Below are 23,021 nucleotides of genomic sequence, written 5' to 3' on the forward strand. Positions count from 1 at the left end.
TAATAATAATAATAATAATAATAAAGCCATTATTCATGCTCCTATATCTCAAAATCTAACACAGATGTAAGGCTGAAATTTTGCACACTGTTTATTGGGACTAATGACATTAATGAACCACTGTTGCCATCAATCCCAGCATTTTCTGGACCCTGTGAGCAATCAACAGCTTCCCTAGTTGGAAGTGACTTAACACTCTGTCCAAACTGTCTGGGGAGTGAGATGTCCATTCATTGTCACAGAATAGAATTGGAGACCAAGAAAGTTCACCTGTTGTCAAGGGCGCAAATTGCTCTTGTTCTAGTTCACTGTGAACCATAGGGCTTGGACATAAGCCAGCACCTTTTCTGTGTCTTGGATTACTTGATCCAGAGAGGGGGCATATATTAACCACTCATCCAGATATGGGAGGATTTTGAGAACCTGAATCTGAAGGGGTGCTAAGGCAGCCGTGACTACCTGAGTAAAGATTCTCTGTGCCAGTGACAGGCCAAATGGCAGAACCCAAAGCTGGAAAACCTGGCTTTTGAAAGCAAAGCAGAGAAAGGGTCTGGGTTCTGGACAAATCAGGATGTGGAAATACACATCTTTTAAATCAAGGGATGGAAACCACTCTCCTGACCTGATGGACTATATTACTATTTTTGTAGGAATCATTTTGAATGGGAGTACCTTTAGGTGTAGGGCGGCATGGTGGTGTAGTGGTTAGCACGGTCGCCTCACAGCAAGAAAGTTCCAGGTTCGAACTAAGCAGCCGGCGAGGGCCTTTCTGTGTGGAGTTTGCATGTTCTCCCCGTGTCTGCATGGGTTTCCTCTGGGTGCTCCGGTTTCCCCCACAATCCAAAGACATGCAGTTAGGTTAACGTGGGGCGGCCTTGGGCTGAGGTGCCCTTGAGCGAGGTATCTAACCCCTGACTGCTGCCCGGGCGCTCTGGTGTGGCTGCCCACTGCTCTGGGTGTATGCGTGTGTTCACTGCTTCAGATGGGTTAAATACAGAGGATGAATTTCACTGTGCTTGAAGTGTGCATGTGACAAATAAAGGTTCCTTCTTCTTAGGTGTAGGGCAGCACAGTGGTGTAGTGGTTTGCACTATTACCTCACAGCAAGAAGGTTCTGGGTTCGAGGCCAGTGGCTGACAGGGGCCTTTCTGTGTGGAGTTTTCATGTTCTCCCTGTGTCGGCATGGGTTTCCTCTGGGTACTTCAGTTTCCCCCACAGTTCAAAGACATGCAATTAGGTTAAATGGCTACTCTAAATTGCCCATGTGTGTGAAAGTTGCTGCTGCTGCAATTCTGGTCAAGTCAATCAAACATGGTTTGCCTCAAGGCTGGATTGGGTTTAGCAGTGAAGATGACCTTTAGGTGTTAGTTGAGGTGCCTGAGGTCAAGAACAGGCCAATGACCACTATCTTTTTTTAAAACTATGAAATAGGTGGCATAAAACCCAGTCTGATATGTGCTGGGAGGCACCTTTTGGCCCTTTCCCTGTGCATGGTACCAGCTCAACTCAACTCAACTCAACTCTTCTCATCTTTTTTAGTTTTCCTGCAGACCAAAGCTGTGATAGTACCTGGTAACCGGTACTTTTTTGGTATCACCTCTGTCGAGGTTCCAAGTGAGCTGACGCAATACCAAAAGTCGATGTGAGAACATTGCGAACTACTGATTGGTCAGTGTCACGTCCGCATGCATTGGCGCTTGGAGCATGCAGCACATGCCTCAGACTGCAACTCGCATGCTCAAGCTGTTTAGGACTAATTGCCATTCACATGCTGCTGATCAGAGCACAATCACAGCACGTGCATATAAGGACTCTCAGTAACACACAGACTTTGCAAAGTACAGTATATGCTTAGTACCACGGGCGATTGCTCTAAGACAACGAGGGAGGCTCAGCGTCCTCTAAAAATGACGAACATCGTGTAGGATGAATTGCGCTAGGCTTATGTTATAGCCGACCTTATAACATTGCTATTTCAGATCCAGAATCATAGAAATATATGTGCTCAACCCAAATACAGTGCGAAATCATTCCGTTATAACTTTCCCCAGTTCGCCTAATGTGTGCGTGAGTTTTTCCCCCTCGTGACAGCGTGATGCAGCGCAGCCTCAGTGGACTTCAATGGCATTTGGGAGCTACGTGTTTTTCAATATCAAAATGCAAGACGGTTATTGGACAAATACTGCGAAAACGCCCGCCCACCGGACTCCCAGCCTCACAGTGGGAGGGACATGGCAGTTTCCGCGAGGAGACTGGTGATTGGTGAAAGCGGCCGGATATTGTCTTTGATTGACAGCTCGTTTCAAATATAGACAGGCAGCGGTGAATTTCAGTTCAGTCCCATGCGGATTCGCAAGTGCGGTGGTGTATTGTAAGAGATCAGCTTACATTTCAATTTCATTCATTACATACGGTTTCTACCAGCTTTTTTAGTTTGTATATATTTTCATTGTAAATATAGTGTTGTCAAGTTTGCTATCTTAGTTCCAGAAATTTTGTTTATTTGAGTGACTGAACTTGAACTTGAGGGGGCTAGTCAGCTAGCAAGAAAGCTGCGCACGGATGCCAAGCATTGCTGATTTAATTTTGCCGAAGCCATTTGCCAGTCTTCCTTTCAAGGAAAAAAATTTAAATTAAAGAGCAGGGTAGACCAACGCCTCAAATTGACTTGGTGAAAAAGGTAGGGAATAATACTCGTGACCCACATCAACAACAGTAAATAGGCTACTTTAGTAATATGTCATGGATGGACCAAAAATATAGAATCTATTTAAAATGTTTATGCTGAGTATATTATATTGGAATATATATTTTTCTGGATATGAATTAAACACAGCTACAATTTGGAAAACATTTTTAAACAAAAACACAGCCGAGAACATTTCACACTACAGACCTGGATTAAAAGTGAAGGGTTATCAAAATTGTCAATAAAACATTTCTCAGTCAAATTAAGAAAATATAGGGAAAGTGTCATTGAATGAAATGTGTGGCACCCAGCTCTATGTTTGGCTCCCCAAGGTCAGTGCTTGTGCCTATTCCAGAACACTCTGCTGTTACTGCTGAGGTTCCTGACAAAGAGCTGCTTTCAATAATGATCAATTTTTAAACAACATGCCACAATTTTAAAATATAAAATGTTAAAATATACCCCCCCCCCCCCAACACCACCATCATGTATATTGGACAGTAGGCTAATGGGCCAAAAGAACCTGTTATTTCACAGTTTGTGACCCTGCCAACAATCAGCCAGATCAGAGGCAAGAGTATGAGCAAAATTGATGTGTTTTTTCTTTTAAAATCTGGAAATATCGTAACCGACCAGCCTCCCCTGTTTGAAAGACTACCAGCCGCCACTGCTTAGTACCATGTGTCTGATGTTACTAAACCAGCCTTAACTGCTGTTTTGCTACTCTAGTGTTTGATTTTGTTTTCTCACCCACACATTGTCTAACCTCTGATATTCTGTTTGTGTCTCACCTGAACTCTACCTGTTTCTGTTAATGCTCTTTGCCTCACGTTTTGGAACTGTTTGCCAGTGTGCTTCAGTAAAACTAGTCCTGGACTTACAGCTGTCTATCACTGCCAAGAACATGATAGAATACTTTGCTGACCAAATGGATGTACCGTAATGGAAGAGAGGTGGCATGCTGAGCAACACCATGCCATGCCAGAGGCAGAGAGGGAACGACCCCTAGAAAGTTTTTTGGGGTGGATAATACCTGTAAGGCTGACACACACTCTCACCAGCCACTTTAACAGGAACTTGTTCTTGATTCTAAGACTCCTGTTCTTGGCTGGCAGGAGTGGAATCCAATGTGGTCTTCTACTGTTACATGCTGAGATGCCTTCCTCCTCACCATGGTTGTGAAGAGTTGCTATGAATTATTATATCCTTCCTGACAGCTCAAACCAATCTAGAAGAAGCAGCCTTTATTTGTCGCATGCACAGTGAAATTTGTCCTCTGCATTTAACCCATCTGAAGCAGTGAACACACGCATAAGTGAGCAATGAGCACACACACATATCCAGAGCAGTGAGCAGCTATACTACAGCACCCAGGGAGCAGTTGGAGGTTAGGTGCCTTGCTCAAGGGCACTTCAGCCCAAGGCTGCGCCATGTTAATCTAACTGCATGTCTTTGGAATGTGGGGGAAACCGGAGCACCCAGAGGAAACCCATGCAGACACGGGGAAAACATGCAAACTCCACACATAAAGGCCCCCACCGCCCGCTGGGCTTGAACCCAGAACCTTCTTGCTGTGAGGCGACGGTGCTAACTACTGCACCACCGTGCCGCCAATCTAGACATTTTCCTCTGACCTCTCTTATCAACAAGGTGTTTTCACCCACAGAACTGTCACTCACTCAATATTTTTTGGTTTTCGCACCATTTTGCATCTAGAGACTGCTGTGTGTGAAAACTGCAGGAGATCAGCAGTTTCTGAAATACTTAAACCAGTCCATCGGCACCAACACCCATGCTATAGTGAAAGTCACAGAGATCATAATTTTTCCCATTCTGATGTTTGAAGTGAACATTAACTGAAGCTCTTGATTTGTATCTGCATGATTTTATGCACTGTGCTGCTGTCAAGGGATTGGCTGATTAGTTAACTGGATAAGACAGCAGGTGTGTGTGTGTGTGTGTGTGTGTGTGTGTGTGTGTGTGTGTGTGTGTGTGTGTGTGTTTGTGTGTGAGAGAGAGCTTGCTGAAATTGGTGTTTAAGGGAAAGTCCTCTTTACATCGTTTATTAACGGTTAATTAGTTTTAAAACTAGGCAGCACGGTGGTGTAGTGGTTAGCGCTGTCGCCTCACAGCAAGAAGGTCCGGGTTTGAGCCCTGTGGCCGGCGAGGGCCTTTCTGTGTGGAGTTTGCATGTTGTCCGCATGGGTTTCCTCCGGGTGCTCCGGTTTCCCCCACAGTCCAAAGACATGCAGGTTAGGTTAACTGGTGACTCTAAATTGACCGTAGGTGTGAATGTGAGTGTGAATGGTTGTCTGTGTCTATGTGTCAGCCCTGTGATGACCTGGCGACTTGTCCAGGGTGTACCCCGCCTTTCACCCGTAGTCAGCTGGGATAGGCTCCAGCTTGCCTGCGACCCTGTAGAACAGGATAAAGTGGCTACAGATGATGGATAGTTTTAACACCGCTATTATTGTTATTTCCTGTTGTTATTATTGTTAACTGAATATCTTATTTACCACTAGATGGCAGTAAGCTCATGGGTTCAATATAGCATTCTCAATTTCTCAATATAACAGTAACTGCATTACTGAATGAGTATAACAGCATTACAAGTTGATTACATGTAGCAAGAAAGTGAATTTTGTCATCTCAAATAGTGGGAAGAAGAGAGTGGCATCCAAACTGATGACCATCGTAGATATCTCCAGCTCCATCCATGTCATGCCATTCAGATATGAGGAACATTCAGCAAGAACTACTGAGAGAACAGGAGACTAGAGAAATATGTAGTGCAGAAATCACTGGGATTAATAAAGTATCTATCTATCTATCTATCTATCTATCTATCTATCTATCTATCTATCTATCTATCTATCTATCTATCTATCTAGTAGTCAAAGTAATTGACTATACTATACTGCATGAGTGTATCTATCTCTCAAGGTAAGCATTAAAAATTAACTATCAGCTTAAAAACAAAATCTCGTTATCTACAATTCATCAGTTCAATTAGGTGACTTGAACCCAAATAAACAGTCTTGTTTTGCAAACTAACACACGCTGACTACTAATCATTGTTTTTGTGTTTCATAGTTTGTGTTCGAAATGAAAGTGTTTTTGTTGTTGTTTACTGCCAACTGGGATTAAATAGTTGTGGAGAGGATTCACCTGCATTTTGTTTGGACTTAAACTTAAGACAATAAAGAGTTCTGAGGTGTCTGGGTGTGTAGGCTATTCGCCAGCTGTGTTTGCAGCTGTAATATAATAGAAAATAGAAATAGAATGCCTTTATTGTCACTGCACAAATGTACAACGAAATTTAGTTCATCATAGGAGAGCAATGAACTAAAATGAAATAAAAACAGGTTACTGGAATTGCATGTTTTAAAAAGCATTGCTAAACGTTGAAGACTCTGTAATATCAGAATGAACATTTACTGGGGGCGGCACGGTGGTGTAGTGGTTAGCGCTGTCGCCTCACAGCAAGAAGGACCGGGTTCGAGCCCCGTGGCCAGCGAGCCTCAGGGCCTTTCTGTGCGGAGTTTGCATGTCCGCGTGGGTTTCCTCCGGGTGCTCCGGTTTCCCCCACAGTCCAAAGACATGCAGGTTAGGTTAACTCATCTCATTATCTCTAGCCGCTTTATCCTTCTACAGGGTCGCAAGCAAGCTGGAGCCTATCCCAGCTGACTATGGGCGAAAGGCGGGGTACACCCTGGACAAGTCGCCAGGTCATCACAGGGCTGACACATAGACACAGACAACCATTCACACTCACATTCACACCTACAGTCAATTTAGAGTCACCAGTTAACCTAACCTGCATGTCTTTGGACTGTGGGGGAAACCGGAGCACCCGGAGGAAACCCACGCGGACACGGGGAGAACATGCAAACTCCGCACAGAAAGGCCCTCGCCGGCCCCGGGGCTCGAACCCAGGACCTTCTTGCTGTGAGGCGACAGCGCTAACCACTACACCACCGTGCCACCCGGTTAGGTTAACTGGTGACTCTAAATTGACCGTAGGTGTGAATGTGAGTGTGAATGGTTGTCTGTGTCTATGTGTCAGCCCTGTGATGACCTGGCGACTTGTCCAGGGTGTACCCCGCCTTTCGCCCGTAGTCAGCTGGGATAGGCTCCAGCTTGCCTGCGACCCTAGAACAGGATAAAGCAGCTACAGATGATGAGATGAGATGAGAAATACAGTCAGGTTCAATGCCCAACCTGACTGACGCCGTTGAGGTGCCTTGCTCAAGAGCACTTAAGCTAATCCGGCTGGTCTAGGGAATCGAACCAGCAACCTTGCGGTCCTAAGGCTGTTTCTCTAACCATGGCTTCCTGTGTGGCACTACAACAGATATAAACATTAGCTAACTGAGACATGTTCTGTGTGGGGATTTCCAGAGTCACTGCCCTTATGGCCATGAGGTACAGAATATTGCATTGCATTGACATGCTGCATTTCCGCCAGGAGGAAATAAAGACATGTAGTCGGAATGTAAATGAACACCGCTTCAACCTCCACTTACAGACCTGCATGACAGTCTTTCTGCATTGTAATGCACATATGAAGGTGAAGAGGGGAAAAAAAACCACAGAAACACTTCAGTCAGGCTGCAAGAGGGCGTGCATGGTGCGTGAAGTGACGTCATCACACTTTCCTGAGGCCATTCAGCAGCGCTGTGTTCGGGAACTGCTGCACATTCCCTCCATCATTTTGCCTTTTCTTTTTCTCCCCCTCCCCCTTTCTCCTGTTTATATACCTACAGCCTGGAGAGGTGTCATCTGTCTGCGAAGCTTTGGCACAGGTGAGTTCTTCTGAGTTTCGTTAGCAGGATATAAACTCTGTTGTTCCGCTGGTTAGCATTGTGCTAACTGGAAGCAGGACTTGGTTGGTGTAACTTGTTGCTCTGACATGGACAGTTAGCTCGCGAGCTGAAGGAGCTTTCACACTCACTCACCTGTGCACAGCTCAGCTCTGCGCTGGACACTGGAGCCATGCGAGCGCTTTTTATGGTATTTGTAGCTAGCTAGCTACCTTAGCTAGCACTTAGCTAGCTAGCTAGCTAGCTAGCTAATCTTTGATGGGAAATTGAATGGAGACGGGCAGTTAGCGGTAATTAAACCGTTTCAGTGAACTGTTTTGATTCAAACAGCTCGAGATGTTGATCAGAGGAGCATCCATTCCGTGCTCGTTACAGCAACAGTTAACAGCGTGTGTGTTTTTAGTTTGTTTTATTTATTTAAAATACTGAAGTTAGCTTTAATGAGTTAAAGAAGTAGCCTGTCCATTTAGCAGCTCGGTGCAGTGCTACTCTTCTGCAGCGTTTTAATCCTCCTGCACATCTCCTGAGACTGTAGTCAGATCTGTGCTGATACATGAGCAGGGTTATTTAGGAAGGTGATGTTTTCGCCTCTGTTTATTTGTCTGTTCCTAACGTCACACAAAACGTAGGGAACAGACTTTGAGGGTAGAGGGGCGTCTTCCAGGAATATTTCAACGGGGTGGCCGGACTGGGGGGGCCACTGAACATCTTGGGGTGGCACATCAAAGCCATAACAGAGTTTCAGGAAGTTTATGATGCTGCTGTGTGTGTGTGTGTGGTTTTTAAATAATATATGCTATTTGAAACCTATATGACAATATGAGAGTTAGGGACGCGCTGACTGATGTACCTCGGTTTCTTGTTTTACAGTTATTATTTAATGGCATGGTGGTGTAGTGGTTAGCACTGTCACCTCACAGCAAGAAGGTTCTGGGTTCGAGCCCAGCAGCCAACAGGGGGGGCTACTGAAAATCTTGGGGTGGCACATCAAAACCAAAAGCCATAACAGAGTTTCAGGAAGTTTATGATGCTGCTGTGGGTTTTTAAAAAAAAAAAAAATATGCTATTTGAAATCTATATGACAATATGAGAGTTAGGGACTCGCCGACTGATGTACCTCGGTTTCTTGTTTTACAGTTATTATTTAATGGCATGGTGGTGTTGGGGTTAGCACTGTCACCTCACAGCAAGAAGGTTCTGGGTTCGAGCCCAGCAGTTGACGAGGGGGCCACTAAAAATCTTGGGGTGGCACATCAAAACCAAAAGCCATAAGAGTTTCAGGAAGTTTATGATGCTGCTGGGTTTTTTTTTTTAAATAATATATGCTATTTGAAAACTATATGACAATATGAGAGTTAGGGACGCGCCGACTGATGTACCTCGGTTTCTTGTTTTACAGTTATTATTTAATGGCATGGTGGTGTCGTGGTTAGCACTGTCACCTCACAGCAAGAAGGTTCTGGGTTCGAGCCCAGCAGCCAACAGGGGGGGCTACTGAAAATCTTGGGGTGGCACATCAAAACCAAAAGCCATAACAGAGTTTCAGGAAGTTTATGATGCTGCTGTGGGTTTTTAAAAAAAATAATAATATATGACGCGGTACGCGGTGGTCCGGACTACCGTTGTGGTCCGGACCACGCCGTTTTCAGGTGTGGTCCGGACCACCAAGTTCAGAAGACAAATAAGTCTTACTGTGAAGTTGGTAAAATTATTTTTCACTTCCCTCGTGGCAGCTCCCGCTTTTTTACATGCGTTAGAACTGGTATCTTTTATTGCGCGTGTGTTTTACGCATGCATTTCTCTTCTGGTTTGAGAAAAAATAACAAATGATGTACGACTTTGTAAAAAAAACTCGTATTAAATGACAAACACAGTATGATTTTGGTAAGTTTTTATTTATATCGTAATATAATACAGCATACGGTGAACCGGACCACAATCCAGGAAAAATAATTAATTAATGCCCTCGTTTTGTATGGAAAATACGGTGATCCGGACCACCGCGTACCGCGTCATATGCTATTTGAAATCTATATGACAATATGAGAGTTAGGGACTCGCTGACTGATGTACCTCGGTTTCTTGTTTTACAGTTATTATTTAATGGCATGGTGGTGTCGGGGTTAGCACTGTCACCTCACAGCAAGAAGGTTCTGGGTTCGAGCCCAGCAGCCAACAGGGGGGGCTACTGAAAATCTTGGGGTGGCACATCAAAAGCCATAACAGAGTTTCAGGAAGTTTATGATGCTGCTGGTTTTTTTTTTAAAATAATATATGCTATTTGAAATCTATATGACAATATGAGAGTTAGGGACGCGCCGACTGATGTACTTCGGTTTCTTGTTTTACAGTTATTATTTAATGGCATGGTGGTGTAGGGGTTAGCACTGTCACCTGACAGCAAGAAGGTTCTGGGTTCGAGCCCAGCAGCCAACAGGGGGGGCTACTGAAAATCTTGGGGTGGCACATCAAAGCCAAAAGCCATAACAGAGTTTCAGGAAGTTTATGATGCTGCTGTTTTTTAAATAATACATCTCATCTCATTATCTCTAGCCGCTTTATCCTTCTACAGGGTCGCAGGCAAGCTGGAGCCTATCCCAGCTGACTATGGGCGAAAGGCAGGGTACACCCTGGACAAGTCGCCAGGTCATCACAGGGCTGACACATAGACACAGACAACCATTCACACTCACATTCACACCTACGGTCAATTTAGAGTCACCAGTTAACCTAACCTGCATGTCTTTGGACTGTGGGGGAAACCGGAGCACCCGGAGGAAACCCACGCGGACACGGGGAGAACATGCAAACTCCGCACAGAAAGGCCCTCACCAGCCCCGGGGCTTGAACCCAGGACCTTCTTGCTGTGAGGCGACAGCGCTAACCACTACACCACCGTGCCGCCTAAATAATACATGCTATTTGAAAACTATATGACAGTTAGGGAATTGCCTACTGATGTACTTCGGTTTCTTGTTTTACAGTTATTATTTAATGGCATGGTGGTGTTGTGGTTAGCACTGTCACCTCACAGCAAGAAGGTTCTGGGTTCGAGCCCAGCAGCTGACGGGGACCTTTCTGTGTGGAGTTTGCATGTTCTCCCAGTGTCTGCATGTGTGGGTTTCTTCCACAGTCCAAAGACATGCAGGTTAGGCTAACTTGTTTGTTTTATCTGTAACAACTTATCCCGTGTAGGGTCATGAGATAGGGGAGCTGGAGCCTATCCCAGCTGACCATGGGTGGGAGGTAGGGTACAGCCTGGACAAGTCACCAGCTCATTGCAGGGCTGACACACACAGAGACACAAACAACCATTCACAATTTAGAGCCACCAATTAACCTAACCTGCATATCTTTGGACGGTGGGAGGAAACCCACACAGACACTGGGAGAACATGCAAAGTCCACACAGAAAGGCCCTCATCAGCCGCTGGGTTCGAACCCAGAACCTTCTTGCTGTGAGGTGACAGTGCTAACCACTACACCACTGTGGGTTAGGCTAACGGGTGGCTCTAAATTGACCGTAGGTGTGAGTGTGACTGGTTGTTTGTGTCTACAGTATATGTCAGCCCTGTGATGATCTGGTGACTTGTCCAGGGCGTAGTCCGCCTCTTGCCCATAGTCAGCTGGGATAGGCTCCAACTTGCCAGCAACCCTGTACAGGATAAATGGATGGATAAATGGATAAATTTTAACAAGTATTTGCCGAAGATATATAATAAAATGAAACTGAGATTAAATCAAGGTTATTATTCACCGATATTTACTGATCCTGAGAGAGAATTGTTTGAGTATAAATACATAGGCGATTTATATATATAAAAATAAAAATCAGTTTTAAAGTGTACTGGTCATGCTTACAACATTAATCATGCTTTATGTCTTACTTATAGACAAAAGATGCACACATTCAGTCAAAAACCACTGTAAAAGCACTTTTTTGGACAATTTTATTCCGTCAATTACCCGCGGAGGTAGAACCACGGGGAGCAGCCATGGCCGGCCGGAAGTAGCATGCAGTCGTTGATTCCAGGTTATCGGGTGCAAGTAAACAAGCAGCGTTCTGTGGGTTGTGATTCTCAGTTTCCAGTCAAATAACTTCAGAACACATTGAATAAATATAGATCAAATACTTGGAATAGATATTAGGGCTGGGTATCACCAGATACCTCACGATACGATACTATGGCGATATTTTGCCCACGATAACGATAATATCACGGTACAGCGATTCTGCGATAATCGATATATTGCAAGAAATTTCAACCACATCACGATATCTGTGTCACTGAAGAAAATCAGAATTTATTGACCACTGTAAAATTACATTTCACATACATAAGTACACACTCTTGCCAGACATATATTTGTCTCTATTCCACTGCTGGCAAAACCAAGAGTTGCTTCACTACAGCATACAGAAAATTCCCATTTCTGTGCTAGTATTATCAACTTTTCTGTAAGCATGGACACATCAGTGCTGCTTAACAAGCAGAATCAAATTGTTTTATGAAAACTTGCACTGCAGACTGCACATACATTTCAGTGCTAACACTAATATCAATTTGTTCTTTGTAAACTTGAGAACATATACCTGAGAACATTTAACTTGTGCTTATTTTGCAGGAACAACACACTGTCTGGAACACATTGAAAAGTGCAGTGGGCATCTTAGTCTCCCTGAGCACAATTATGAAACAAAGTGCAGTGTGGGTCAGTGTCCACACACTGAAACTGAACTGAAACCTCAGTGAATCATGTTTCTTCTGAACTTTGAGTAAATACTCAAAATAAAATGCAGTGTCTCACACACACTAAAACTGAAAATGCAAGATAAAGTGCAGCTTCTTGCCTTTGGCCTTAAATGACAAAATTAAGTTCACAGTTACAGTAAGTCACACATCACTGAAGTAGACGGGAGGACTTTGGCGCTGTCCAGTGTAGTTTGCTTCGGGTCGGGTTTCAGCGGCTCCGGCTGAGCTAATATGTTGGGGTGGTGTAGTGCTAAGTGAGTTCGCAAGTTTGTTGTGTTACCTGAATATCTAATTGGAGCGAAACAGGTTTTACAGAGTGCGTACTCTTTGTCCGGCTCACTGTTTTTTGTTTTTTTTTCTCCTTTGGAATCCAAAGTGCCTCCAAACATCTGCCTTAAAGTTCGGCGGCGTCTCTAGGTTTACGTTAACAGCCATGCTTGCTTGTTTTTTTTTCCTCACTGCAACCGCCGGGGAAAAAAGAGAAGATGAAGAGTGCCTTGCAGTGAGGGAGCGGCACAGCAACACCTCGCGGAGCGGAGGTGCGGAAGTCGTACTGGATTTACAACCTGTCTGAAACATGATTTATTATTTGAAAAAATATCGATATTCAAATTTTGAGTATCGATATTGAATCGGAAGACAAAGTATCGCGATATATCGCTGTATCGATATTTTTGCACACCCCTAATAGATATTTGACACATCTGTTATTTCATGGCATTATGTGCAAGTAGATTTGGTTGTACTTTGGGGTCGAGAGTGTCGGCGGCGAAGCTCAACAGGTTTAGAATGAGTAGGTCATGTATTGAGAGAAATATCTTCGAGTTTTTTTTATTATACAAGCATGATAAACATATTGACAGAAACTTTATACTTTCTTATGTGCCCACTGCCAAATAATAATAGTTTTTAAATTACCTAAATTAGATGAAACATAAAACTTGTCACCTTACTCGGTCACACCAGAGTGTGCACTTCCACATTCATAAGACTATTCACATGCCCTGTGTCCAAAATCACTCCCTACTCACTATATAGGGCACTATATAGTGAGGACACCATTTTGTAGTGCTGTCCAAAACGATAGTGAGAATTATTTACACCCTATATAGTGCACTCAAAGTATCCCACAATGAATCACGAAAAGTAGTGTACAACCAGTGGTCACTAACCAAACGATATATCCCATCATGCATTGCGGTCGCGCTGAAAGAAATCAAATTAAAAGTCTCAAATTTGATTTAATAAAAGGCAGCAGCAAAGGAAAAAAGTATTCAGGCTTGATTTAAAAAAAAAAAAACCTGAAAGATGCACATACTTTTGTATTTATTAATGTGGGAAATACACTCAGTATAATATGTATTTATCATAAAAATACATTCATGCATTTATTATTTTGAAAATCCACCAGCCGGTTGATCTGGCACATTTTAATTGTGCGACAGTAATGACACAAATACCAGCACGACGGGGTAGTGTCCAAAAGCATTTTTTCATTTTACCAATTTGCTCACTATATACAACCCCGATTCCAAAAAAGTTGGGACAGTACAAATTGGAAATAAAAACGGAATGCAATGATGTGGAAGTTTCGAAACTCCATATTTTATTCAGAATAGAACATAGATGACATATCAAATGTTTAAACTGAGAAAATGTATCATTTAAAAGAGAAAAATTAGGTGATTTTAAATTTCATGACAACAACACATCTCAAAAAAGTTGGGACAAGGCCATGTTTACCACTGTGAGACATCCCCTTTTCTCTTTACAACAGTCTGTAAACGTCTGGGGACTGAGGAGACAAGTTGCTCAAGTTTAGGGATAGGAATGTTAACCCATTCTTGTCTAATGTAGGATTCTAGTTGCTCAACTGTCTTAGGTCTTTTTTGTCGTCTCTTCCGTTTTATGATGCGCCAAATGTTTTCTGTGGGTGAAAGATCTGGACTGCAGGCTGGCCAGTTCAGTACCCGGACCCTTCTTCTACGCAGCCATGATGCTGTAATTGATGCAGTATGTGGTTTGGCATTGTCATGTTGGAAAATGCAAGGTCTTCCCTGAAAGAGACGTCATCTGGATGGGAGCATATGTTGCTCTAGAACCTGGATATACCTTTCAGCATTGATGGTGTCTTTCCAGATGTGTAAGCTGCCCATGCCACACGCACTAACGCAACCCCATACCATCAGAGATGCAGGCTTCTGAACTGAGCGCTGATAACAACTTGGGTCGTCCTTCTCCTCTTTAGTCCGAATGACACGGCGTCCCTGATTTCCATAAAGAACTTCAAATTTTGATTCGTCTGACCACAGAACAGTTTTCCACTTTGCCACAGTCCATTTTAAATGAGCCTTGGCCCAGAGAAGACGTCTGCGCTTCTGGATCATGTTTAGACACGGCTTCTTCTTTGAACTATAGAGTTTTAGCTGGCAACGGCGGATGGCACGGTGAATTGTGTTCACAGATAATGTTCTCTGGAAATATTCCTGAGCCCATTTTGTGATTTCCAATACAGAAGCATGCCTGTATGTGATGCAGTACCGTCTAAGGGCCCGAAGATCATGGGCACCCAGTATGGTTTTCCGGCCTTGACCCTTACGCACAGAGATTCTTCCAGATTCTCTGAATCTTTTGATGATATTATGCACTGTAGATGATGATATGTTCAAACTCTTTGCAATTTTACACTGTCGAACTCCTTTCTGATATTGCTCCACTATTTGTCGGCGCAGAATTAGGGGGATCGGTGATCCTCTTCCCATCTTTACTTCTGAGAGCCGCTGCCACTCCAAGATGCTCTTTTTATACCCAGTCATGTTAATGACCTATTGCCAATTGACCTAATGAGTTGCAATTTGGTCCTCCAGCTGTTCCTTTTTTGTACCTTTAACTTTTCCAGCCTCTTATTGCCCCTGTCCCAACTTTTTTGAGATGTGTTGCTGTCATGAAATTTCAAATGAGCCAATATTTGGCATGAAATTTCAAAATGTCTCACTTTCGACATTTGATATGTTGTCTATGTTCTATTGTGAATACAATATCAGTTTTTGAGATTTGTAAATTATTGCATTCCGTTTTTATTTACAATTTGTACTTTGTCCCAACTTTTTTGGAATCGGGGTTGTAGTCCTCTATATAGAATTCCCTATGTAGGGAGTAGTGAACGAGTGAGCGATTTCAGACACAGGGATGGTAACGGTATGATGATCACTTTCACTCTTTCGGTTTCGATTGGTTTCTCTTTTGCAGTGGGAAAGCCCACCGTAAACAGGATAAAATCTGTCTGACATCTCATTAGGGAATATAGGGATATATTTGGGCTATTTGGAGGTAAAACTTGTTGCGAGATGGCACGCAGATTTTTATGCCCTTCGGATGATTCAGGACAGCGATTCGGTTCAATGTTGAGAACTGCGACACTGATGATGAATGGTGCCTTTTTTTTTTTTTCCAATAACTTCGACTTGATCCAGCTGCAGATCAGCTTGAGTAAGTGTAAATATTTCTTATGAGGAGATTGGTTGATAGTGTGTTATCTTAGACTGGTGTTTGCAACATGGGGTCAGTGACCAGTCCACTGCAGCCCAGACAATCAGGCATACAAACAACTGTGCATCACTACCGGTGCTGGAACAGCCTGTGAAGGAGGCAGCATGTCACTGACCATGTTTGACTGACAGAGCAGTGACTTAAAACTCGCGTGTACTTGACAAGAGCTTATGACGAACGTTACATGACGGAACCACTGGTATCATATGTGATCTTTTGAAATAGCTAGTAATTAAAATTCACTACAGGTACACTTAAAAAAAAAAAATACTTTTTCAATCTTCAAAAGTGGCATGCATGGTAACACGCACAGACTTGTCGCTTATCTATGCCGAGTCACTTACTTTCTTTTGAAATGGATAAAATAAATCACAGTTCCACTTTATCTTTTGAATAGTTTTCGAACAAACGTCATGGCATCTTTAGTGCTTTTAAAAACAGCATTTTCTTTCATAATTTGTAACTCTTCCTCACTTATGGTGACAAAGCAATTGGCTGCCATTTTGCCAAGTCACTTGAGGTGATTGGTCGAGATTCGGACTATTTCTCGATAATCAGCGCGCAATTTTCTATAATCACCTCCGTATTTATTACCTCTGCCAAGGAGGTTATGTTTTTGGTAGCATTGGTTTCTTTGTTGGTTTGTCTGTTAGCAACATTACGGAAAAAGTTATGAACGGATTGCTCTGAAATTTTTTCCAGAGGTGTGACTGGGCACAAGTAACAATCCATTAAATTTTGGCGGTGATCCGGATCACCGCCTGGATCCCGGAATTTTTTAAAGGATTCTTGGCGGAGGTCTGCGCTCTCCAAGTGCTTTTCTAGTGTTAATTATATGATGTGCGTAGACTGCAACCAGAACAGTTAACATTTTGAGTTCCACAGTAATCCTGTTTTAATGTGTTATGTGTTAGGTGATTAATTATTCTTCAAATGGGCTAGTTGTCCTTTTTCCTTAAAAAGTCAAATATAGATCTTTTAATTTGAAGGGGTATATTGATGTTATAAGAAACAAAACATATTTACTGGAACCAAGCCTTCAAGTTTAAAATCGCCACACAAAATCCTCCAATTATTTTAAATACAGCTTTATTTGGCTGTTGCTGTGTACTTTTGTATACAAAAGTATACATGTCCAACAATGAAAAATAAAACGAAAAAGCATCATCATCATAGCCAGCGTCCATTTTGCTCGAGCCTACTCACAACCTGTCCTTGCTTTCTCAGGCCACATTCTTTTCAATATAGCTTGTTCGCCTGTTGCTGTGTCTTTTGGCAAAAACATCTCCAAAATCAAGATTTATGGTGCTAGCTCTTCTTGACTCTACACTTGACACCCTCAAATTGCTCAGTCACTCATTACTCGTTATATTCCTCAAGACGGACTTCGTTAACTTTAGCACAGAAAAACTGCCCTCGCACGATGCAGTGCTCACGGGTAATGCGAGTCGTCCTCTGTCGGCTACGTCTCACCTGGATTCACTCTCTTCTTATTTTAAACCTCCAGAAAATGATTACAATTGTTGCCCAAGTTTGTGTGGCAGGTACTTTTGTTTCTTTGTTGACTACCTAAATGGCCCTTTAAATAAAACATAACCCCCCACAGCCACCTCCATACAGCCAAAATACCGATTATGCAACCATAGAAAAATATGCAAATAAACATAAAATCTCACTGACTGACTTAAAATTGGAAAGTAAAGACTTTTTTTTTTTCTGGTGTTTTAAATGGCTTCATATTATCTCTAAATACAGATTTTTGTTCTTTATAACATTTTTGGAAAGAAAAACTATTTCTGTTATCAAGGATGGTAACATGTATTATCTTCGGGGTCAGTTTGACCCCAGGAAAAGCAGACACGATTTCAAACATTTGGAAGGATTTTATTTGTAAAACAGAACATCAGTAAGGAACACATAACAGTTCTTTATTTACAAAAATGTTTTAGAGCATTGTGTCACGGATTGTTCTCTGCCACTGTGAGTGCTGTGTATGTGAATATGTATGTATATGTGTGTGTGGGGGGGGGTTGCCAAAATGAGTTTCACAGAATAAGAACAGCATATGATTTTTTTTTTTATTTTTATTTTTTTATACAGGTCACCATAAGGTACAGTCCAGCCTTTTGTCTGCACTGCTGTGCACATGATGTGCAGAGCACTTGTGCGTGTTCCTTGCAGACATATTTCTTGCATTTCACACAAGTGTTGCTGGTCTTGAAGTTGTTTCTGTAGGCACAGACCTGGCACCTGCCGTGTTTTCTGCCTGTAGTTTGAACCACTGGAGGAGTTTGGGTATGCGTCTCCGTATGGATGTCCTTCGCAGCAGCTGGTGATGCTCTTAGAAGACACTGTCCTCTCTCGATATGAGGTTTCATCAGCGCATAACTTGGCTACTCTAGGAAAATCCTCCTTCGAGTCAGTTTTGCGATGTTCCAGTCCTTGTTTATTTCGCTCCGTATTACAAAGGCATTGTAGGCGCTCACATTAATGAAGTTGAAGAAAATGCCAAGGTGCCAATGGGCAGTCGTGCATCGGCAGCTGTATGTGGCTATAACCTTGTCCAGGTTATCAACCCCTCCCTTTGTCTCATTGTAGTCCAAGACTATTTGTGGTTTTCGGCCTTCTCTGGTGCTCAGGACAGCATCTTTGTGCATGGTTCTGATCAGCAGGACATTTTTTTTTCCCCCTTTTCTTGGGGCAATAGGAGACAACAGTGACTGTCAGTGAAGGCGACCGTTGAGGATGGTACCGTCCTGTTCTTCATCCCAAGAAGCTCCGAGGGAAGCTCCAGCTTGTGGGTTTTTTTCCCCCCTCGTTCCCCCCACTGTCCCCAACATGGTAACCTTCCTTTTCAGCGGTTCCTCATACAGGGCATATGATGTGAAAAAATTCACATGTAATGTTCTGGCCATTCAGTCCTTCAGTCATGTTTAGTACCACCCTTGTGCCCTGAATCCCCCAAGGGGTGTCGCCAGGAGATTTACCAGTGCGCACCTGCATATTCCAGACATAGCTGGACTGTGCGTCATATGCTGTCCATATTTTGCTACCATATTTGGCTGGTTCACTTGGCATGTAGGTTATAATGACCTCAAAATGATCTAAGACAAATGTGTGCAAAATGTTCTTATGTTTTATACAGCTAAAACAGCCTGGGGTCAAAAGAATACCAATGCGTACAGGACATTTAAAAAAATAAAATACATTTTATGTTTACTCAGTTGCCCTTATTAAATTAGAAGTCCTTAAATATGAAGCAAAAAATGTCAATTATTCATGTTAAACACTGAATGGGGTCAAATTGATCCCAAAGATAATAGGAGGGTTAAAGTAAGAAGAAACATCTGTGGACTTTCTCTTCCTTGTCTGCAAATTTACATCACACAGCACAGTGACTAATCATGGCTAGTAAGCTGACGCTGTACCACCCTACCAGCCCATGTTAGTTAGCTATCCCTCAGCCAGTTGGTTAGCTAACTTAATTCGACATTGTCAAAAACAAGCAAGTTGTCAGTTTTCTCTGAAGACATGCCCCCATTTACATATTGTATGACCTACTTACCTGTTAGCAGTTTTGTGGTCTCTCGACTCCGCAGTGATCAGAGACACGGGCTGAGCTCAGCTGCTGCTGTCTGTGTGTGTCGGTGAGCGAGTGCACCTGCCGCAGCAGGCCAGTGGGATGGGGATCGGAGCGTGTGTGATGGACCGTCAAAAGTGGCTCTGTGTATGAATGCATTATTGAAGCTCGCCCTCTCCTCTCTTCAAAGGCTAAAAGGAGGTTTAGTCACTTCCATGCAGCAGATCAGGAGGTAACCATCTGGCTTAAGGGTTTCACTAAATACATAAATATTATGCATATGCGACTGGTTTGGCTGGGGGGGAATTTATAGGGGTGACCATTGAACTCAGAAAGCTTTTTTTTTTAGGTGTGTGCATTACATAGAAAACTGTATGTGATGTTTGTATGGAAGAATTTATCTCATTGAATTGGCAGTAGATGCCCTGCAGAGATTAACTAAATCTACCATTAAAATCATTCTGCAGTAAATAATTTGAGATGGATTGTTTCAGAAATTAGGCAGCTGTGACCAACATTACCCACAGCTCTGGGTTTGATCACAGCACACATCTAATGCCAATGGTCAGACGGCAAAGTCAAGTGAACATGTTCTCCTTGTTAAACTGCAGCGAGATATTACCAACAACCGTGCTGTTAACATTACTCTCGCTGTTATCTAAATCAAACTGGAGATTATTCCAACAACACCTCTGATCATGTCTTGGAGTCTTACCCTAATGTATAACCATCAGTAATAATTTGTCCATGCAAAATAATTAAATGAAACTTATTATGCTCTGGGAAAACTGGGGAGTTATTGTGGAGATAGTTAAAGGTTTTTGTGTCGTGCACACCCCCACAAGTCCCTGATTATTTGAGTCAAATGAAAATTGGTGACCTGGATGTAAACAGAAATGACATGCACACAGTTGTGTGTTTTGGTCGTGTGTGTCGTTCTTCCTCCCCCCATTTTCTCTCTTTCTGCAGTGACTGTGTTGACACATCATCTGCAGTGAGAGTTTAACTGAGATTACTGTTCTGTCACTTCAACATTCTGTCACTTTTTCTCACTGTTGAAAGAGTCGACGTATAATGGCCCTCATTTACAAAATGAACGTACGACAGAAAACTGGGCGTGTAGTAATATCCACCCAAAGCTCAGCATTTATCAGCGTAGACGTGAGCAGAGGCTATGATCAAGTTTCACCTTAAGTCTCAGCTCGTGTACGCAAGTTTTGAGTCGGCGCAGATGTGTGGTACAGCACACTACAGTAAATCTGGCTGAGAATCGTTCTTAGACCATATTCTGACTGGCATCTAAGCATATGCAACCATATATTCATCACTAAAAATAGGTAGCGTATGGCAAGATGATGTATTTTGTAAAGACCTACATCAACTATGTGTCCTCTACCCCTAACATGGGCTTAAAGATTTTCAGATTGTTTGTTTGCAATGCAAAAGTTTGGGCACCCTTACTGAATATGTCTGTTACTGTGAATAGTTAAGTGAGCAGAAGATGATCTGATCACCAAAAGGCATAAAGGTAAAGATGATACATTTCTTTTCAGCGTTTTCTGCAAGATTTGTGTATTATTTTTGTTTTGTACAATTGGAGAGTGAAAAAAGAAAAGAAACGCCATGTGAAAGTTTGGGCACCCTAATACATTTGAGTTCTTAGGTAACTTTTGCCAAGGTTCCAGACCTTAATTAGCTTATTGAGCTGTGGCTTGTTCAAATTCTTCATTAGGAAAGGTCAGATGATGCAGATTTCAAAGCTGTATAAATTCTCTGACTCCTCAAACTTGTCCCTAAAATCAACAGCCATGGGCTCCTCTAAGCAACTCCCTCGCATTCTGAATAATAAAATAATTGATGCTCACAAAGCAGGAGAAGGCTACAAGAACATAGCAAAGTGTTTTCAGGTAGCTGTTTCCTCAGATTGTAATGTTATTAAGAAATGGAAGTTAACAGAAACAGTGGAGATCAAGGTGAGATCTGGAAGATGAAGAAAACTTTCTGAAAGAACTGCTCGTTGGATTGCTAGAAAGGCAAATAAAAACCCCTGTTTGACTGCAAAAGACCTTCAGAAAGATTTAGCAGACCCTGGAGTGGTGGTGCGCTGTTCTACTATGCAGTGACACCTGAACAAATATGACCTTCATGGGAGAGTCATCAGAAGAAAACCTTTCTTGCATCCTAGCCACAAAATTCAGCGTCTGAAGTTTGCAAATGAACATCTAAATAAGCCTGATGCATTTTGGAAGCAAGTCCTGTGGACTGATGAAATAAAAATAGAACTTTTTGGCCACAATGTGCAAAGGTATGTTTGGAGAAAAAAGGGTGGCAAATTCCAGGAAAAGAACACCTCTCCAACTCTGAAGCATGGGTGTGGATCGATCATGCTTTGGGGTTGTGTTGCAGCCAGTGGCACAGGGCACATTTCACTGGTCGAGGGAAGCATGGATTCAAATTCTGGAAGCAAACATCACACCATCTGTAAAAAAAAAAAGTTGAAGTTAAAAAGAGGATGGGTCCTACAATAAGATGATGATCCAAAACCACACCTCAAAATCTACAATGGAATACCTCATTGAAAATCTGTGGATAGATCTCAAAAGAGCAGTGCATGCAAGACAGCCCAAGAAACTTGTAGAACTGGAAGCCTTTTGCAAGGACGAATGTGTGAAAATCCCCCAGGTAAGAACTGAAAGATTATTATCTGGTTGCAAAAAGTGTTTACAAGCTGTAATACTTGCCAAAGGGGGTGTTACTAGGTACTAACCATGCAGGGTGCCCAAACTTTTGCTTCGGGCCCTTTTCCTTTTTTTGTAATTTTGAAAATATAAAAGATGAAGAAAAATTTTTTTGCTTAAAATATTAAGGGAATGAGTCATCTTTATGCCTTTTGGAGATCATTTCATCTTCAACTTGCTTAACTGTTCACAGTAACGGCAATTTTGACCAGGGGTGCCATATATATATATATTTTTTTGTGAGTTCATTTCATTTTGAGAACCTAATTGTTAACGTGATACATGGAGCAACTTTTTGGGCAGTGTTGCCAGCAACAGGCAACCAGGTGAGACACAGGGCAACTAATTAGGACAGTGACCAATCGGATAAGAGCAAATCTATTGCCAGGGAGACAGACACCGTGAAGATGGACACTGAATAAGAAGAAGCAGGTTTTATTCATCACATGCACACTCAAGCACAGTGAAATTCATCCTCTGCATTTAACCCATCTGAAGCAGTGAACACACGCGTGTGCACCCACCCAGAGCAGTGGGTAGCCATACTACAGCGCCCAGGGAGCAGTTAGGGGTTAGGTACCTTGCTCAAGGGCACTTCAGCCCAAGGCTGCCCCATGTTAATGTAACTGCATGTCTTTGTTAGACAATCTCTATTACAACTTGGGGGGGAAATCACGAGGTGTCAATCACTTTTAACTTTGCTCCAGAGAGCGAACGTTATCCCTTCATAGCTAGCAATAACTTTCAGCTAACTGTGTTAGCAAAAACCGCCGCTAGTTAGCTAAAACCTCATTTAATCTCTATGGAGCGGTGGTTAGCTAACGGCAGCTTACACTTAGCTGAAAAAATCGATGTCGTGATTATAACCGGAGCGCATAAAAATGGATG

At 42.6% G+C, this 23,021-nt stretch overlaps 1 protein-coding gene across 2 annotated transcripts in view; it reads left to right on the top strand.

The window, feature by feature from the left end:
• The first annotated feature begins 7,354 nt into the window (after positions 1–7,354).
• ncalda (neurocalcin delta a) overlaps positions 7,355–23,021 on the top strand; it is a 112,275-nt gene continuing 96,608 nt past the window's right edge. For both annotated transcript variants that reach the window (XM_060922099.1, XM_060922100.1), the window contains exon 1: positions 7,355–7,494. The gene's annotated coding sequence lies outside the window, so the exon portion shown is untranslated. The remainder of the gene's footprint in view (positions 7,495–23,021) is intronic.

Source organism: Neoarius graeffei, chromosome 5, assembly GCF_027579695.1.
Source record: "Neoarius graeffei isolate fNeoGra1 chromosome 5, fNeoGra1.pri, whole genome shotgun sequence".
Classification (NCBI taxonomy): domain Eukaryota; kingdom Metazoa; phylum Chordata; class Actinopteri; order Siluriformes; family Ariidae; genus Neoarius; species Neoarius graeffei.